Source organism: Microtus ochrogaster, chromosome 1 (genome assembly GCF_000317375.1).
Source record: "Microtus ochrogaster isolate Prairie Vole_2 chromosome 1, MicOch1.0, whole genome shotgun sequence".
NCBI classification, from domain to species: domain Eukaryota; kingdom Metazoa; phylum Chordata; class Mammalia; order Rodentia; family Cricetidae; genus Microtus; species Microtus ochrogaster.
In genome coordinates, this window is record NC_022009.1 from 26,744,307 (window position 1) to 26,761,255 (window position 16,949).

The window sequence follows — 16,949 nt, forward strand, 5'->3', positions numbered from 1 at the left end:
GGTCTCTGTCTCTTTTCATCGCCTGATGAAGATTAATATCCAAGAGGATGCCTATATGTTTTTCTTTGGGTTCACCTTCTTATATTCAAGAAGCATATAGATGATGCTTCTAACTTTTCAGAGGGCTTTCATTACTGGTACCACTAACCGTGCTATGTAATTTTGTCGCTTTTATTTACTTAAAAACAAATGGTAAAACTATTCACTTTACCCGTTCTCCACTTGGTCAGTCAAGCCAGGTTTCCAGCTTACCTCCCCAAGATGACCATGTAGCCCGCAGGCTATGATTCACTGTAGCTGAGTGTTTGCCCCAGCAGCTGTTTTGTTGCAGGGGATGAAAGTTTGATGGACTTTCAGATAGAAAGGAGAGATGAGAAGAAATTTTATTTCATCGGCAGCTGTCTTACCCATCTTCATTAAGTTGGGCTGTGGATACCACAAGGCCATTCTGAACCAGTGGTCATAAAACTAATAGGCGCCACTCAACCCAGACAGCTCATATTGCCACCTGAGATCTGTCATCTCGGTGCTTATTGCAGAAGAAGGAGTCTCTTGTAGGGAACACAACGGTCCTTGTGTGACAGAACTGAAACTGAAAGAAATAGATTTTTCTATTAGCTGCAAATCAAACCTTTGCACATCATCCCTCAGAGGTGACAGCACTGGCTTCTCTAAGGCAGGGTTTGAACAAATTTTTCAGGCTTGCAGAAGACAATACAGGATTAATATCGGCGTGGGAGGACATGGGGGTTGGGCCTATGTGATAAAATTCTGCCAGGCTACTCATTTCAGTCTTGCAAATGCCTCTGAGTGTATAGGGAGAGAATGCACTCGTGGGCATGGAGTTACGGCAAGGGAGTTCAAGAGAAAAATCTATCAACTTTGAAGACCCTGAAATAGGTGGATAAGTAAGGGTCACTGTCCTAGATTTCTGGCTATGAGCTTTTGTTTCTTCCACAAATTTTTGCTGGAGAGAGGCAAGAATGTATGTTCTTTACTTCTGGTAAACAAACATTTCCAATACCAGCCTGCCTGGCTATTTCTGTGGTTAGTTTCTGCCTCACTAGCACCTCACCTTCTATGGGGATGTTATAATAGTGGGGTAGTTCCCATTGATTGAGTCCTTGTCATGTGCCAGGTGCTTTATGCATGTGACCGTGTCTAATTTATACAAGCATTCAGACATGAATGACATCATCACCCACAAGACACCAAGGCTCAGGGAGGAAAAGTGACTTTTTCAGGTATACACTACTCAAAAGTTACAATACAGACCCTCAACCCCCAAATCCCAGGTCTTCCTTTTGTTCTACCCAGCCCTTTGAAGATGAGTGATGTGGGATTCCCCTCTGTGTGCTGTGGATTGGTTAATAAAGAAACTGTCTTGGACCTGCACAGGGAATACAGGTAGATGAGGAAAACTAAACTGAATGCTGAGAGAAAAAATGTGGGGTCAGAGAGAAGCCATGGAGCCATGGAGACAGATGCGCTGAAAGTTTGCTGGTATCACCTCGTGGTGATACACAGATTAATGGAGATGAGTTAAATTAGGATGTAAGAGTTAGCCAATAAGAAGCTAGAGCTAATGGGTCAAGGAGTGATTTAAATAACATAGTTTCTGTGTGATTATTTTGGGACTGAGCAGCTGGGAACCAACAAGGGGCCCCCTCTTTCAACAAATTGCCACCCAACGTCGTCGACTAAACCTACATAAATCCTTAAAGGGTTTGGAAAGGAATTCTAGGCATTAAAAAACAAAGTTTAGCCACATTTATTTTCCCAAATGTGCTTTGCTTGCTGGCAGCATGCAGCAGCTCCTTTAAGAGAAGCTTTCCTGATTCAGTGGTAGAAGAAAAAAAGCTGCAGTTTTGAAATGCTGGCTTTCTGGGCCATGCTGCCAGCAGGAACTCTGACTCTTTCGAGAGATCCGGCTACGGAGCAGGCAGGGCCATGTATACCCTAGTGATGCTTCATCTTAAGTTTTGTTTTTGTTTTTTGGGTTTTTTTTTTTTTTTTGCCACAGCAACGTTTATTGAAAACGGGGAGGGGATCAGTCCTTCTTGGCCGCCGCCTTCCTCATGGCGGCCAGCACGTTGCTCAGCTCCTCCCGCTTCCTCTTGGCGCGTATGTGCGTGCCCACCCGCTTCTTGATGAACTTGAGCGCGCGCTTGTCCTTGGACACCTTGAGCAGCTCCATGGAGCGCGGCTTGTAGGGCACGAAGCCGCACACCTCCCGGATCATGTCCCGCACGAACTTGGTGTGCTTTGTGAGGCGCCCGCGTCGCCGGCTGTGCCTCGGCTGGCTTACGTTCTTCGTCACCTTGTGGCCCTTGTTGAGGCCCACGGCCATGGGGTAGCGCAGGGCCATGGCTGCTCCTCTCCGATGGCGGCCGCGACAGGGCTCATCTTAAGTTTTTAAGAAGCTCTTAGCATTTTAAGAAGAGCTCTTGGACAGTAAAGAATTACAAATACACAATAGGACAGATTCAGACATGAAAGACCTCTAAATGGGTCACAGTGTTGGATAAATGTATGTAGGCTTGGGAGAGAGAGGAAAAAGAAAAGGAGTTAGAAAATAGTAAGCCACGTAAAGATGGAATATACACAGAGAGTCTAGATTATGTATATTATTGTGTTTTCTTTGAATTTTTTGACTGTAAAGGAGCTAATTAACCAATGAATATACTCTAAAGGTATCTTGTCTTCAAAATTTGGGTCTAAGGATATGTTACTTTAGAAAATTCCCATATTTCCAAATATTGTTTATAATTTTTTTACATTTAAATGTATACATTTATGCTATAGAGATTTGCGTTGGTATAGATCTTGCTTTGTTGACACAAATTTAAGGGCAATTTTGTTATACTGTGTGTATGTATTTCTGATCTTTATTAAGGTATTACCTTCATAATATGGCATTTTAAAATGTTTTAAGAACTTAGGACTTTTCATGACAATGAGATAAGACACAGCTTCTCCTGGCAGCACCAATCTAATTCAAGAGGAAGATGGGTATCAAAGAGGTTCCTTATGGAGTTTGTTAGCCATTTGGGCAAGAAACTGCTCTTGCCTGGAATGCTTGATTGTATACTGGGTGAACTGGACATTCAGGACCCAGAGAGAAATGACTGCTGAACTTGTCTAAAGGTGAGACTGTCCTTCATGAAAGAGTCTACTAGACATTCTGTAGGATACAGAAGAAAGTGACTGGCAAAATGCCAATATAGGCAGCCCTGTCTTTGAAATTTCCTGCTTCATTTAAAAGACTGTTGGATAATATGGGCCCGTAGGCTGAAGATGGATGTCCCAATAGTACAGAAGAAATTTGGGTGACTGTTCAGGCAGAGAGATATCTCTGTCATTTATAGAGTTTTGAAGTAGGTAAGAATGTGCTTCCTGTTTACTTAGGTAATATTATATCCTTCTGGAGTTTTTGATGGAGTTGAAGAATTTATAGATATAGTTTCCTTAGTTATGATAAGAGATAAAGTAGATATAAATATTGTAACTATAATTCTTGCTTGATAACCATTTTGTTATATGTAATTTTTCTATATTAAAGATAAAGCCTTCCTTTTTATTTAAACAGAATAGGGGAGGTGATGTGAAGTTCCCCTCTGTATGCTGTGAATACCATTGGTTACAGATGAGGCTAATGAGGATTCTATGAGAGCTATGAACTGTTAAGGGATTGTTCTCTCTGTTCTTATATAAATCATCCAAGTCTTCCCTGCAGTTGTTAAGTCAAATCATCACCCTGTAACATGATAGCATTATTGGAATGAAGATAAAGATCAGGTACTATGAGAACCTTTGGAATCTGAAGGGACTCACTACATCATAGCAATGCTAATTTAACATCTCTGGCTACCATTGCTACATTGTACAGAAAATGAGGTCTAGATAGGTCAAGTCTAGAGAGGTAGCTAACAAGAGCTCTTCTTTGCTCTGTGCCTGTTCTCTTTGGCACTGTGTATTTTTGTTGAATAATTGACTTTCTTAAATGGCAGTCTAAGTACCAGGTTAAAATCATTCATACTCAGGAGCAACATAGGCTGGTAGTTGACAAGCCTTTTTTTGGATGTGGATCATATAGTAAAAATAATATAAAATAAAATAAATGGTTAGGCTTTTAGAGCAGAAATATTTCTGCTGCTATTATCCTATTATAACAAGTGAGAACCCCAGACAGTATATAAGTAATTGACTGGACATCAGTATATCCCCCACTGCTCTGTTTACAAAAACTCAGCAAGAGATGGATTTGTCTTGTACATCTCTGGCCATAGAAGTATGACAATTGTTACAGATGGGAGTTATGCTCTTTAATAATAATGGATTGGTGTGTGGCTAGGGGTAATAGACAGTCACGGCCTCAGCAGCAACACAAGTGCACTTCTTCATGTTTGCCTTATGCTTGGGGGCATACAAATATTTTCAAAGTTGTCACCTTTAATGACCTTAAAAAAAAAGTCTCCTGCTAGGATTTCCATAAGCAAAGGAGACTTACCATCTGTGGAGTGTAGCAGCAGAAGGGGAAAATGAGCTGAACTGTGCTTACTAGTAGAAACTGGGGATTCTGTTGGAGAATGTTTGCTTGTCTTCTTATCTTGTAAGGGAACACTCTGTTGCCAACATTTACTGGCCCTTTTCACTTGAACCCATTCAGAAGAACGACTTGATGATCTTAGAAGCTGTGGTGTGAGGTTAGTCCTTCATCTCTCTCCACTGAATGACAGTATGTTAGTAGATTGCTGTGAAGCGGGACCTTTGTTTAAAAGGTAAAGTGAGGTGCCGTTTTAAAAAATACTTTTGTTCATCTGAGTACCCCGGCACTCATACAATAGGCAACTTCAAGCCAGAAGCAATAGAAGAACATGAGTGTTGAAGCAAGTGCGGACAGGATTCTATAAAGCAAACGTTCAAATGATACAAAAAAAAAAATGCTTGGTTGCAACCGTATTTTTTTTTCCTTTTTAGTATATCACACTGCAATATCACATGCTAATCTCAAGCTAGATAACTATACGTTTGTTGACTATTTCTAGTTGGTTGAGCTTAACCTTGTATCTTTCTGATAGGTCCATCTATGAGCCCAAACAAACTTTTTCTTTTAGTTGTAAATCAAACAAAGCTAAGATTGCTCATGAAGCCAAGCTGCTTTTATTTTCTCAGGGATTATTCTATATTGATCTCCACTTTAATATATTTTAGTGACATCCATTAATATTGTCCAGTCAACACACATTTATTTAGTTATTATTTATTTAAAACTTTGTGTTTACAGTGATGAGGTACAGGAGACTCTGGTAAAGAAGTTTCCTTATCTCTACAGACACGGGCATTGGAGCATTCTGTAGAGCCTGGCTACCTTCTGTAGATTACCAGAACAGTATGGCTACTGAGTCTGTAGGCAGGTGTTTAGCACTGATTTCTGTCTCTGCCACTTTTGAGCCATGGAATTCAATTTTCTTCATTGTGTTCTTCCATTGTGAAACTGGATTTAGTTTTTGAAGTAGGCATGGCAAGGACTTGTTTCTTCTTAAGTTAAGTAAGTGTTCTAATAAATGCTACCCATTATAACTGCCATCATTGCTGTTGTAATTGGTGAAAAGCAGTTGCCATATGAAATTCTATCCATGACTCATGTCTTTCACTGTGGCTATCATACATTTCCAGAATGCTTGGTACCTATAGATTCCAAAACCTATAGACAAATAAAATATGAAGCATTTTCCCCCATAGCATTTTATTTCTGGAAGGGATCCCCGAGTTTACCAAAGTCAAGAACATGTTTTGGAGACCATGGACTGAGATTCATAGTGAATGACTATCTTAGCCATGCTCTTGGGGCAGGCTGAATAAGGCCAAGAGGACAGTTATTGTGTTTCCTGGGGCGCCACATTTCCTCAGTCATTTTAAACTCGCCACATTCACCTGATAACACCATCATATTTTTGTGATTGCTTTAAAGCTTCTGTGACCTCCACATGATAAATTCATGTTACAGCTGCACAGCCTAAGCCCAGTGGCTTCATTTCACCTTCCCTCCGTTTTCATTAACTGAGTGAGGCCTATACTCAGGAGTCTTTAAGGTGGTTCCTGTTCAGCTAAGACGGGGTGCTGATGAAAAGGATGAGGTCAGTGTAGAATTTTACTGAAGTCCTGGTGTCAGTGGGCCCGAAATATTAGCCCAAGTCTACAGAAAGTTCAAGAAGATATGAAATGTGAAAAGTCAACTTGCTGGTCAAGAATTTCCCGTGGGATCCGGTCATTGAAATGGTCCTGTATTGACCATTTCTTGTTTTGTGTGCACTCCTGCAGAGTTCCTCTGTGGACCAATATGCTGTTTCAGGAGATTTATTGCTAAAGTGATTATCTTTTTATTTGATCTATCACTGGAGGATTTAAAGTAAGAGACATCAGCCACACTAGACCAGGGCAGATGTCAGCACTGCATCCTCCTCATTCGGAAAACTTTTCCTCCTTGACGTTCTGTGTTTCCTCCTCTATAGCCCTTCTCTCAGCACTGTGCACCTTGCTCCACATGAGTCAGCAGCAGTGTCTTTTTGTTTTTAAAAGAAATCTCAATTTAAATATAGTTCTTCCCAGTTTACTTTAGTCGCCTGTGGAGAACCTTTAATCTTAAATATAATGCTAGCTGTTTGGACAGAGGCGTGTGTGTTATACTTTATCATACTTCAAGGTTATTTCTTTATTTATTTTTAATGGTTATTGATGAGCACTGTGATCTTTTTCTGGAAACTCATTTAATCTGCACACTCTTTGCGAGCTGTTGATGATGTCTTGTGCTGCCAGCTTTCCAGGGTCTTTTCTTTCTTTCCTCCTGGTCCTGACACCTAGTTCATCATCAGAGATAAGCCCTACTTGTTGGCAAATTGCGATCTCATCAGGTCTGCTAGATAACATCGGGTTTGACTTCTTCCAGCACCTTCCATTAACACTTGGGGACTTTGCCTTTGGGAAGAGACAGACTTTACCACATAGCTGACTGTGGTTCCCCATTATTGTCTTCATTAAACTTGATAGCTCTTTTATGTTCCTGATAGTGTGAACCACTTTTCATTGACCTTTATTAAGGAGCTGGCTCCTTGAAAAGGGTCACTTGGGAAAGAAAATGTGGGGCCACTCCTTATACTTCCAGAAAGCAGTTGCTTTTGATAAACAACTCATTTCAGCTTTAGAGTCCCTTCACATCCCTAATTATGATACCTACCTCACTTATCTCTTGGGCTCTACAATTGTTATTATTGTTGTCTTTTCTTATAAGAAAACTGAGTCGCAGAAAGAATGAATTGTTCCTGGTCTCAAAGCAAAAGGACAGAGCTTGGATTCAAATGTAATAAATCTGTCCTCAGAGCTTAGAGAACTCCATGTTCTACCACACACATGCTTCCTGCCTTTAGTTACTGACTGATCAGTTATATCAATGATGTCATGCTTCATATAAAATATGACCCTAAAACTTAACAGCAGAAAATAATGAATACTAGTTATTCTCATCAGTGTTTGATGGTCAGGAATCCGGGAGTCACTAGGCTGGGCGGGGTCGGGGGCTCTGGCTGAGGGTCACTTATGCCTCTACAATCAGGACCGTGGCTATGGCTAAGCCTTAGCTGAAACTGAGACTGAGGGATCTACTTCCAAGCTCTACTCACATTCAAAGGCTGGCAAAGGCCAGCTGGCTATTGAAGGAGGTCTCATTGCTTACCACCTCTAGCAGCTTCTGTTCCTAATTTCAATTCATCACAGGTCAAATCAGTCTTCATTTAATAAGTTACTCAGTGTTCTTCTCCATCATGCCCCTTTCTCCCCTCATCTCCCCACCCTGAATCCTTCTCAGAAAGCGTTTCTGGAGCAGGTCATCCATGTTAGTTTGCCAGAAAAAGTACAAACTGTGTAGCTTAAACAATAAGAGACCATTTTATCACAGCTCTGGAATCTAACAAGAAGATCAAAGTGTTGAGTTTCTGCTTAAACACCTGTATTGGCGTTGTAGCTATTCCCGTTTCCCCTTCTTTCCCGTACTCGTTCTCTTGTGTATGTCTTTGGATGTCTGTGGCTTGATCCCTTCATATAAGAACTGCATAACTGATTTATTTTACCTTACTTTTTCTTCAATGGATTCCTTCTCAAGTGCTTATCTTCTAGCAGCCATACTGCCATTTGCCAGTGTTGGGGGGGGAAACAGTTCCTCTCACAGAGCCATTTTTGTTCTGTGTCTATGTTGGAATTTCTAGTTCTGTTTTCTTACCTATAACTTAGGCTTCATTTCTCCACGCCTTACCTTCTAGTCTCAAATCACTAGTGCAACCATCCTTAGCCTTAGCTGTATGCCATTTGACTGCTCACTGGACTCGAAGGAATGCAGGTGCTAAGCCTCAACAGTTTTGAAGGCTAGGTAAGAGCTTACAGTGGCTAATGAATCCTCTCGGGACTTTTAAGCCCGTCTGTGGTTTTCTCAAGAAGTCATGCCTATGGTCAGGGATTGCATAACATATTTTTGAACACGTGTAAGTGCTCAAGAAAAGGGGCTTCAGCAGTTTTAATTGCAGCTCTACATCCCTTTCTATTCCTTGACTTTAAAGGGCCTGTAGATGTTTCATGACATTACGAAGCCTCAAGAAGTGGCCCGAGAACAAGATGGAAGCTCGATAAAGAACAAATCCAGAAGTATCTCTCTTGTCTTTCAATCATACAGTGATTATTACTCAAGAAGGTATTAGAGGAGGCGTTACTTGAGAATATGCCCTGGCTGTGCACAAGGCCACTGTATTTGCTGCTCATCAGCACGAGGGAAGCATCCGAGTCTCTTGCCAGTATTACCTGCCTGTGGTCTGTCTGAGACTTCTGTGGCTGTCACCACAGCCCCATTTTCCTTTGAAACTTGGCAGCCCCTGAGTTATGCTGGAATCCCCAGGTGAACCTAATGCATTCAGTTTCCCTCACTCTACTTCCTTTATCCTGTAATGTGCTGTTGATTCCATCCACATAAACATGATGATGAATAGCCAGAATTATTACAATGGCTCCATTCAGTACATTAAGACTTAAAATATGCCTGATAAAATTGAGGGAAGCATTCAAAGTCCTCATAGCTGCATGTTATCTGTCTTTTTCTTGAGTGAAGTTTACAGGTGTTTGGGAATAGTTCTTTACAAAGTCACAAGTATACTATGTATTGTTCTAAATTCAGAACCAAAGTCTCATTCTATTCAAAAATAAAAGAAAGGGTATGTTCATGGATAAATTACTTAAAAGAGAGGGCGAATATCTATAATAATGTGATTTGATAGGTAATAAAGAAATTTCACCTGAAGTGAGGATAGGGAAAGAAATTCTAACAAAGCTGATTATACACAAAGGCATGTATGTCCACTAATCATTGGATGAAATAGGTTTCAAAGTACCCAGTTACAAGATGCATAGACATGGGATAATGAATAACAGGAGATTCATTTCTGAGCCAGGTGAAGTATTATAGTTTTCACTGCCAGCAAGTGAGCCATACTCTTGGTCTTATCCTTGAATATAAAAAGGATAAAAGAGAATGAATACAAGTATATTCTTGGTAGTGTTGTGTATTGTGTTTAGCTTTGCCAGAATGAGCTACTGTAGAAGGAAGTTATGCCTTGGAAAACAATTTATTTAACACATTTCAATGCTACACAGAGTTTTATTTCTTAATATAGGCTATTATTTGCTTCTGGAGTGAAAGCAGGGCAAGATATAGCCCTTTGGGGAGAGAGTTAACTAAGAAAAGCATTTCCAGATGATATCACATGCAAACAGTACTATGAAATCACTAGACATCAAAATTAATCAGGCTGAATCCATCGCTTTGTCAGGTGTAAATCTCTAAACTTACAGACTTACTTCAGTGATAGGAAGAGTGACTCCAAATCAGGAGGAAAGTGTCATTTCCCACTTCTTCTTTTTCCCCCTAAAATCTGCCATCACCCTTAAGACAGGAAAATTATTGAGAATGCTAGGGAGAAAAACAGTGAGTTTATGTTGCAAAAGAGTCTTGTAAACATTTTCTGGTTTCCAATACCTTATACATGCATTTCAGTTTTGACTCACAGTGAACATTTGATGCTGATGCTGAGTAATAGAGATTATAGAACGAGGATTCGATTATGACTTCCCGCATAGGTCTTAGTTGGGATTGTTTAGCCAACAATGAAGGGAAAAAAATCTCTGCTGTATACTTTGGCAGGAATAATATTAAAAAATATTCAGCAGTCAGTAATGCCTAGGGATTGTCATAATCAAATTGGTCTCGGGTCTCCTGATGAAGTAATGAGATAACCACTGACCTTGAGTGGCTGACTCACAGAAAGGAGATAGGGCAAGATGGATCGTGGTCAGGGTATGTTTGAAGCAGTGACCTTTTGCTACCTAATTAGGGAAACATTTTTGACGTTTTAATAATTTTTGTAGCTAGTTAGATGTGTATCCAGTGATGCTTACCCTGTGTACTTATTGAAAGACAAAAGTTTACTACGGAAGCATCTTCGTTCAGTTTTGCTTGACTTTTTCATCATATAATCTGTTGTTCCCTCTACATTCACACCCTTCTCTCTGCTTTTTTCTCTCTTATTCCTCTCCCCTTCTGCTCTTCCTGTGTCATTTCTCTCTTTCCCGACTCTCCCTTTCTCTCTCCTCGTAATTGTGACAATAAGAGAAGATTCACCTTGGGTGTGTTCTTTTTTTTCTTTCTTTTTTATTTATTTTTATTAAGCTCTACATTTTTCTCTGCTCCCCTCCCTGCCTCTCCCCTTCCCCTTCAACCCTCCTCCAAAGTCCCCCTGCTCCCAATTTACCAGGAGATTTTTGTCTTTTTCTACTTCCCATGTAGATTAGGTGTATGTAAGTCTCTCTTAGTGTCCACATTGTTGTCTAAGTTCTCTGGGATTGTGGTTTGTAGGCTGGTTTTCTTTGCTTTTTGTTTAAAAACCACCTATGAGTGAAGACATGTGATAATTGTCTTTATGTGTCTGGGTTACCTCACTCAAAATAATGTTTTCTAGCTCCATCCATTTTCCTGTAAAATTCGAGGTGTTACTATTTTTTTTTCTGCTGTGTAGTACTCCATTGTGTAAATGTACCACATTTTCCTTATCCATTCTTCAGTCGAGGGGCATTTGGATTGTTTCCAGGTTCTGGCTATGACAAACAATGCTGCCATGAACTTAGTTGAGCACATGTCCTTGTGGCATGAATGAGTATCCTTTGGATATATACCACAAAGTGGTGTTACTGGGTCTTGAGGAAAGTTGTTTTCTAATTTTCTGAGAAATCATGACACTAATATTCAGAAAGGCTGTACCAGCTTGCACTACCACCAGCAATGCAGGAGTGTACCGCATAACCTCTACAGCGTAAGTTTTGTCATCAGTGTTTTTGATCTTGACCATTCTTACAGGTGTAAGATGGAATCTCAGAGTTGTTTTGATTTGCATTTCTCTGATGGAAAAGGATGTTGAACATTTCCTTAAGTGTTGAGGAAACACTTAAGTTCTTAAGTTCTATTGAGAAGAACATCATCCCTTTATGATAAAGGTCTTGGAGAGAGCAGGGATACCAGGAACATACCTAAACATAATAAAGGCAATATACAGCAAGCCAACAGCCAACATCAAACTAAATGGAGAGAAACTCCCAGAGATTCCAGTGAAATCAGGAACAAGGCTAGGTTGTTCACTGTCTCCGTATCTATTCAATATAGTTCATGAGGTCCTAGCTAGAGCAATAAGACACCAAAAGAAGACCAAGGAAATACAAATTGGAAAAGAAGTCAAACTCTCACTGTGTTCTTTTTTCATCATGCTCTGTTATTTGAACGGAATTTAGATGAAGATACTTTTCAGTGTTAGGCAATATTTGTTTCCTTGGATTACCATCATAAGATTAAGTTGCTAATAAATAATTATAAATTATGTATAGGGTAGTTCCAGAGATAGAAGATCCCAAATCAAGTTGTCAATGGGCTCTTCTCCCTCTGAAGGCATTTAGGAGGATCTTTTCTTGCTTTTGGTGGATTTCTATCACTTGCCAGACTTTGGCATGCCTTGGTTTGCAGTCAGAGGGTATCAGGGTCTGATTTACTGTCATATAACATTTCTCTCCCCAAGCTGCTGTGTCTTCTATAAGGACACTTGGGACCCAGTGTACTCCCATGTAAGTTTATCTTAACTCACAACTGTGACAGCTGTAGCCTATGTCCACATATGGCAACATTCTGAGATGCTGGAAATTTGGACTTTATTAAGCTATCTTTTAAGGAAAACACAATTCGACATTGTCATTCCGTTTGATGGGTAAGAACAGGAAACATAAGATTTATTTACTACAAAGAGAATGTGAAAAGTGAAAACTTCAAAATGCCTTGCTATATTTATTTTCATACTATAATTTTACCTCTTTATTGAAGTACAATTCATAATTTATTGAATATAGTAGATGCTGGTTAAAGGTCTGTATATCATAAATACACACACGCATATATTATGGGATGAATGCTGAGGAAGTTTTATTGATGGTGATTGGAGTACCATGAGAAAAATAGATTTTACACATGTTGGAATTAAGCATTGATGATGTTGTGGTTACAATGAAAAATTTCAATGCAGGATTTTGCACAGACACAGTTCAAGTTAGTTTGTTTAAGCAATGAAATTAAGTAAAAAAAAAAAAATTCAAATTACTAAACTTACCCTCAGGCCAATCAAGGAATGAAATCCCCTGCTCCCAAGCCTGGGACTCTCAACAAGCACAGTGAGGACCATATGCTCTTGGGAGGGACGTGTGAAGAAACAGCTAGGAAAAGAAAAGATGGTGTAGGGTCAGGATCAGCACTGTGTGGAGCTCTGACTTGCTGTTTTACTCTGTCACCCAGTAAGGAAAGTTATGGCACACTATGCTTGGAATGCCACCAGATTGTTTCTCTCCCATTAACTTTGTCACTAAGTTTCAAAGCGACATTCATTGTCAACCTTGAGGCATTCCTTAGCCATTGTCATATTCGTAAGATGGGCAGGGGTACTGAACAATACATTGCTAGTTTATTAGGAATTCCCTAAAGGCAAACCCAGATCAAAACTAGAGATGAGTTGTAGAAGTTCTGTATGTTTCTTGTTGTTTCTTTCTTAACTTCCCTGGAACATTATTGGCTGTAAATTTTAAATAATTATTGGGCAATATTGGGTGTTTGTTGTTTTTCTATATTCCTCTCGTTAGCCCCAGGGGAAATTTTCTAATATTTATGTTACATTTATCTTTTATAATTTCTTGGCTCATTACTCTCATTTATATAACTTCATCTTCTCTAAGTATAACCTTCCTTTCCTTGTGGTTATATCTTAATCATTGAATATTCATGTTCTATTCTTTTCTTTATGCTCAGTTTATTTTTGACGAAGTTTGATGGCTATTTCCTTCTGGGTAATGTTTTTTTTATAGTCACCCCATAATGTCTGCCAAGGCCATGTTGCCCATAAACGCAGGCAGGTGAGTATACTATGGTCCAGTCCCTTCTTTTCTGCCATTTTGTTATTCAGAGAACCTCTGAAAGAGAAAAACTTAATAGACTTTCAGCTCACATCCCCTTGCTAAATTAAAAGAATGACGAGCCTTTCAAGTGTCTACTCTTAAAATATGATCCCTTTTTTGCGAAGACAGAGGAGGAAGAGGATTCTGATTGATTTGTCCTCATGCTGGTGGAAGCTATTCTCTATCCTTTATAATCACTTTCTTACAGATCCCAAACTGTACCCTGAGCATCTAGAAGGATTAGATGCTGATCAAAGGCAGGTTTATCTGTATCCTCAGGACAAGCTGATCCAATAAAGAGAAACTCAGGCCCTGTATGAGCTCTTAGGAAGAGAAATTAACAATTAGTAGTTAACATCAATAAGTACGGCAGAGTAGAATTGGACCTGATATTTTAGGGAAGTTGATGCACTTGAAGTGATAGAATGTTCAGGTTCCTATTTTCAGTTGCAAAGGTCTGTGATGTAGTCTTCCAGTCCTTTCCATAGAATTTTAGAACCTTTGTAGAGACAGAATTTAGTCCTTCTGAGTAATTACTAGCAATGTTGTGATTTCATGTGTGTTGCTTTTAGGCAGGCCCAAGGTTATAATAACGGCTTGAATCAGTTATGGATATTTAAAGTCCTCACTGCAATTGAGTGTAACAATGCCATTACCCTTTGCATGAACTGCATTCTCTCTTGACCAACTATGCAAATGGTCATCCTTACTTAAGAAACGGATTTCATACTAATCTGTCAGGATTCTGTTTGCCTGGGATATTCTCTAAAATGCCCTTGTGTGATGTCTTCTGCCTTCAGCTTGCACAGTGTATATTCATTTCTCCTGCTTCTGTTCTGCTTAAGAACATGGCTGTTCTAATGTGGTTCCCCTTTGTACCCAGAATAATTTATGTCTCTGCTCCTAAATAATAATATAAAATCACAGCCATATTGACAAAATTAGAGAAGACATTAACAAATAATTCAGATTAAAACATGAAATTGGCAAATACATACGATTTGTAGTTTCGCCCAAGGTGACTAATTAATTACTACAATTTCCCACTTCCCCACGTTCAGTGAGAACATGCCTTTGAAATGCTATTCAGGGAGGCAGAGCTCAGTGGTTATTAAGATGCAAATACCCACAAGCAAACACACAATCCACTCTCCCTCCCAGGAAGTGTGATCTGTAGACCAAATAGGCAGGGGTCCTCTGTTCTAGGCTGAGTGCTTTTTTCAGTTACTCAGCAGTTTGATCTTGAAATTTTACAGTTGGCCAGGGCCATAGAGTAATGGTTATAGTTTCTACGTTGCTAATAAATGCGTCAAGATGGAGGAATGTATACTGGGATTCATAAGAGGCGGCAGCTGTTAGAGACCTTCTGCACCCTTGACCCTCTAGCCAACCTAAAGTAAAAGAAATAGGTGAATTGCATTTCTTTCGTACAGTTTTTCATGTCTACCAGGAGAATCGGCACAGGGTATTGTGGGGAATGTCTCTGATAACACAGCAGGAACTCATATTTAAACCAACATTCCCCGTTTGCATTCTCAGTGTTGGGGATGTCTACTTCCTTCAAGGTGGCGTTATCACAGTGCTTCGTTGATATTGATTCAATTCATCCCTGCTTAGTAAAATCATTTTTAGGCTTTTGAATCCAACTATGGCATCCACATGATATTGAGATTTTTAGTTGCTTTGATGATACTAGTGGTTTCCCATGAGCTTGTGTTTGTTTCTCAGTACATGGACATTTCTGCTCTGTTTAAATGTTGTAGGACCCATTTCCCTGCCAGATATTGTAGCCTAAATCATTTGGTAGAACTGATAATTTAACAGTGCTTTTTTTCCTCTGAAGCATTTAGATTTCAGAGAGATGTTTTCTTTTTTTAAATGAAAGATGTTTTTATCTTTTGAAAGTTTCATATACTTATACAATGTTCACTGATGATTTTATCCACCACTCCACCTTTCTACTTCTTCTAGTTCCCTCCCCCTATCTCCCCCAACTTCATGTTCTCCTTTTCCATTTTATTATTCCATATATTATTAAGAACTGCTGGATCCTATTAGTGCTTCTGATATATTCATATATGTGGCCCCACCTTGATGGAGGGGCTACTGGGAGTTGATACTGTTGAATAGATTTTGGAAAGAAATGGTATTCTATTCTTGATTATAATGTGAAAATACTGGAATCATTTTTTTCTGATTCTGTGCTTTTCAAGTGAATATCTGGAAAATAGCTTGGAAGATCCCATAGGTTTCCATACACGCAAGTCAATAATAATCTTACAGATGATAATCTGTACGGATGGCTACAGAATGGTTCTTTTGTAAGTCAAGAATTTCTGGTAACTTCTGCAGGTACAGAGATACTATGGCATCATTGCCTCACATTCTAGCTGTGTGTCTTCATGGTTTAATAAGAAAACAAACTGTAAAGAAAGTGCACAAATTGCCAATTTATTAAAATAACGTTCCAAGTGCCTCCAAGTAGCTTTTGGTGGTTAGCCTCGATGATGGCCTCCTCTCCATTGTTTCACAGAGCTCATAAGAATGCGCTGACCACATAGTGGGCCAGATTTTCAGATGACACCAATAACAGAGAAAAACAGCTTTTGATAATTAGATCCCATAAAGTAAAATGACAGGAAAGTAACCTCTCTATGTCTCCCTTAGCTTAGGTATTTATTTTCCCCAACTCACTGAAAGAAGCTACAGAATGGAATTAACAATTCTTTCTTTTTTAGATAGGAGCATTGAAAGTAAAATATATTGTGTTGAAGACCATAGGCTTGAAAATCTAACAATGGTACGATTTCTCTGATTCTAGTGTCTTATGTTACATTAAAATAAATAGGTAAGTCAGTACTCCTAAACAGGCTAGGAATTTCAGGTGACCACAAATCCAGTGTGGAGTGTCAAACGCTGAAAGAAATGTACACTGTAAGGAATTCCGTTGAACTTAGTGCTGGATCAACCCTGAAAAGTCTGATATGTAGGCACCTCACAGCATTCAGAAATGATTAGGCACTAAAGATGAGGTTCTACTCTGGACCACTGTCGTGTAGATGAGTGTGGAGAATAGACCATAAGGATGGTTTGCTGTGATGGTAGCGGGTGGATGCCTGTTAGGTACCTGTTAGAGTGGTATGGCAACTCCCAAGGAAGAATCACTGTGGTCAGTGTAGCTCTTATGTAAAGAAATAGGATCTGTGCTTAGAAGTAGGAAGATCAGCTATTCTCCAACACAAGGGTACTCTTTCTAACAAATTGAACAGAGAGGCAATGAGGCATGAAACATTAGGGTTCTCGTGCTTGGTTGAGACCTGTGTGACACTATTCTTAGAAGGTTACATTATTTTTTTTTTTGTTTGTTTGTTTTT

At 39.5% G+C, this 16,949-nt stretch overlaps 1 protein-coding gene and 1 pseudogene across 27 annotated transcripts in view; one reads left to right on the forward strand and one right to left on the reverse strand.

Annotated features, from left to right (window-relative positions):
- Nucleotides 1-16,949, forward strand: part of Nrxn3 (neurexin 3) — a 1,572,781-nt gene that overhangs the window by 1,073,885 nt on the left and 481,947 nt on the right. The window lies entirely within an intron of this gene.
- On the reverse strand, nucleotides 2,018-2,395 carry LOC101989895 (annotated as a pseudogene).